Source organism: Mustela putorius, unplaced genomic scaffold (assembly GCF_011764305.1).
Source record: "Mustela putorius furo isolate JIRA1106 unplaced genomic scaffold, ASM1176430v1.1 tig00003923_pilon_pilon_pilon, whole genome shotgun sequence".
NCBI classification, from domain to species: domain Eukaryota; kingdom Metazoa; phylum Chordata; class Mammalia; order Carnivora; family Mustelidae; genus Mustela; species Mustela putorius.
The window spans coordinates 13651437-13655547 of record NW_025422068.1 but is presented as its reverse complement, the minus strand read 5'-3'; the positions used below and the strand labels follow the sequence as shown (position 1 = coordinate 13655547).

The following is a 4111-nucleotide window of genomic DNA, read 5'->3' as shown; positions in this document are numbered from 1 at the left end:
CAATCACTCCTATGTTCTCAGTTTCTATTAGAACCCTATGCTCACACTGCCTGTAACTGAGGTTTTTATCTCAGGCACGTGACTGACTTTCACATCTCCATATTTTAAGGAATGGCATCCCATGGGCCAGTGCTGTGGTTCAAGAGAGGGTCTCATCATGCTTTGGCTGTTTGTTGAGCTGTCTCAGGAAAAATGTTCCCACTATTGTTGTTTTGCCATTTATGTCAAAACAGAGCAGAAATCCAGTACCAACACTCACTACTCTCAGCTGGCTTCCATTCTCTTATCTCTGGGAACATTGCAGCATGTAGGAGCTGCTCATTCATGTAACCCAGGGGATCCTCAGACCATAGTGTTACACCTGTGAGTTCACATCACTTTGACACCTAAGCACCTTTAAGCAGGACACATACTTCACTGTAGTAACTTTCTAAAAGCTCATATTTTGTGCTCTACTGCTTATAATACTTTTCTGTAGACTCCATAAACAGGGTCCCTCCCCACTGCCTTATCCACAGCTATATCTCTTGTCATTTTTCTACTTGTATACTTGCAGTTTTTGTTCTTGCACATCTTCAATTGATTTGTTCAGTGTTCAGAATGATTTGACAACTATATAGCTGTGTTCAAGGGGTGAGATATGTTTAAGGTACCCTTAATTCTCCATCATGTTAAGTTCTCCGTCTACTTATTATTATGTTAACTGAATTTTATGACAGAGGGATAATTCACATATTTGGTGAACTCAAACTTATTTAGAATGAAAATAATTTTAAATACACAAAAAGAAACAAACAAAAATGAATAAGTAAAAGAGATGTGTAATAACACAGTGCATAATATCATGTAACTACTGGGAATCGGGTGAACAGAATGCACATCTTTTTTCAAAGCACTTGAACAGAGTCATGAAAGCTACAAGAAAAGTTAAAGAGTAAGTTCTCATGAAAAGGGTTTACTTAAACTAGTGTTTTTGGAAGTTGGGTGAGACGGATGAATAAAATTGTTTTGTGAAAACAGTATATGACAAAAAATTTCAAAGTAATTTGAAGTAATTTTCTGCCATTCTGCAGAAAAAAAAGAAGGAAAAATGATACATGCTAAAAATCTTGATTTGATAGGCTTTTTGACTAGAAATCAAAGGACATGAATATATATCTACAATATGAACTAATAGGCTATTATAATTCCAGAAATATTGGACTTAATGATTAAAAAAACATCTCCTAAGAGTCACAAAATTATATTCAAATGAGTCTGTAGTTTAATTCATTTATATTGATTTATAATGCCTACATATAAGATATAATTTCTGACTTTGTTAATAGTTATATTTATGTAGGAAAATACACATATATTAATAAAGTCATTACAAAAATACATAATTCTCAAAAATTGAGAAGATTTCTGTAAAATAGTTTTTACATATTTAGACATAGATGTTTGCCTCATAAAATTTTATCTATGAGGAAAAAATGTGAGTTTTTTGAGAGAGAGAGTGCAAGAGCAGAGGAAGGGTCAGCAAAAGAGGGAGAAGCAGGCTCCCCTTTGAGAAGGGAGCCCAGTGTGAAGCTTGATCCCAGGACCCTGGGATCAAGATTCTTGAGCCAAGTCAGCCTGTTAACAGATTGACCTACACAAGCACTCTGATTATTATTACTATTTTAAGTTGCAGTGTCTCCTTAATGAATCACAGATAATGAATTAATGAGAACTTGTTTTTTATACTTTATGTGTGTCTGTCTTTAAGAAAAACTAAATTAATGCCCTATGGAATATAATAACCAAACTTCTACAGATTTCTTCTTATTGGGGTTGTTTCCACCATCAAGAATTGGCTTGTTCTTCTTCATTCTCATTGTTCTCATTTTCCTAATGGCTCTTTTTGGCAACCTGTCCATGATCATCCTCATCCTTGTGGATACCATCTCCTCACACCAATGTATTATCTACTTAGCCAGCTCTCCCTCATGAACCTGAACTACATCTCCACTATTGTCCCCAAGATGGCTTTTGATTATCTCTTTGGGAACAAGACTATTTCTTTCATTGGGTGTGGGGTTCAGAGCTTCCTCTTCTTGACTTTAGCCAGTGGAGAGGGATTATTGTTGGCCTCAATGGCCTATGATCACTGTGTGGCTATTTGCTTTCCTCTCCACTATCCCATTCATATGAAGAAAATAATATGTGCTTTGATGATAATAGGATCTTGGATAATGGGCTCAATCAACTCCTGTGCCCACACTGTATATGCCCTCCATATACCTTACTGCTGATCCAGGACTATCAACCATATTTTCTGTGATGTCCCTTCCATGTTGACTCTGGCCTGCATGGACACCTGGGTCTATGAATACACAGTTTGTAAGCACCACACTCTTGATTGTGTTTCCTTTCTTTGGCATTGCATGTTCCTATGGCTGGGTTCTATTTGCCATCTGCCACAGGCAGTCAACAGAGGGGAGGAAGAAGGCTTATTTGACCTGCAGCACCCACCCAACTGGTGACTTTCTACTATGCACCCTTTGCTTACACTTACGCCCAAGATCCCTCTGATCTCCAACAGAGGACAAGGCCTTGGCTGTCTTTTACACCATCCTGACCCCAATGCTCAACCCCATTATTTACAGCCTGAGAAACAAGGAGGTTATAGGTACCTTGAGAAGTCTAATTCAGAGGATGTGCTCTATAAAAATGTAGAGTAAGTTCTCATTAGTCCTGTGGCCTCAGAAGTAGATTACTTGCACCTTGTATATTCTTTAGCAATATTATTCCAGGATAGAAGGCAGTAACTAAAATAATTTAGAAGATTAATGTAATTGAAATTTGATAACATGTATATGCTTCATCACTCTTTTTGTTTTCTTTGTGATAATTTTTCAACTAAGGAAAAGGTCATTATTTCTTCCTTTTGGGCAATAAGGATTTGCTAAGGGATGCCTGGGTGGCTCAGTTGCTTAAGCAGCTGCCTTCAGCTCAGGTCATGATCCCAGTATCCTGGGATCAAGTCCTCAAGTCCCACATCATGCTCCTTGCTCAGCAGAAGCCTACTTCTCCCTCTGCCTCTGCTGCCACTCTGCTAGCCTGTGCTCACTCTCTCTGACCAATAAATAAATAAATAAAATCTTTTAAAAAATAAGGTTTTGCTAATATGTAGAAGTGATAATGGAAGCAAACCAGCTTGATAGTATTATTCAGTGTATTACTTCTAATATGCTTAGTATGTATCCTCAAAATATTGAAAAGAGAAGAAAAGAATAATACATGTTATACCATTGCCAGATTTCTTTAAAATTTCTATAAAGAAAATTTCTATAATTTTCTATAAATATTTCTATAAAGAAAAATTTCTATAAAGATTTCTATAAAGAAATTTCTATAAAGAAAAATAATATATCTAGTATCTACTTATCAGTATTGATAGATGGTTATTTGTTTTATTTCTATTAAAGTTTACTCTTAAATAGTGGACACTGGCTCTCCTGATTGATATGATAGATAGAGAGATTAAGGATAAAATTCTTCATGAACTTAGAAGTCCTCCCACATTAGAAAGGAAATGAAATTTATATTTTTTTAATGAGAGGACCCCAGGGGAATCTAGATGAATCATAAGAAAACAGCTTATTTCAGGTATACCACAGTATAAATAATTATGATTGAGGAGAAGAAAAATGGATTATTAAATACTAAGAACTATTGTATGAAAAATTGATGGAGTTTACATACTATATACTTCTGAGAAATCAATCAGAGCCACTTCCAAAGCGTTCCCCTAAACACTCAACTTTTACTTCCCCCAAAGATATTGTTAACCTTTTATAAGATAATTTCTGTTATGAATATTTCATTATACATTTTGTATTCTCATAACTCTAGTCAACCAGAATTGGGGGGTTTGATTTGGGTGAGGTCTTCTGTTATAGATATAGATATAGATATAGATATAGATATAGATATATCAGTGATGGAGATATGTATATCTCCATCACTGTTTAAGGAATAATTCATGTATATGTATATCTCCATCACTGTTTAAGGAATAATTCTGTTATATTCTACATTTTCTGAGATAACATATAAATAAGAAATCTAGAATAAAATGTAAGAA

General features: G+C 35.1%; 1 pseudogene; it reads left to right on the top strand.

Moving 5' to 3' along the window:
• Positions 1-1770: 1770 nt before the first annotated feature.
• On the top strand, positions 1771-2700 carry LOC106004653 (annotated as a pseudogene).
• Positions 2701-4111: the final 1411 nt, after the last annotated feature.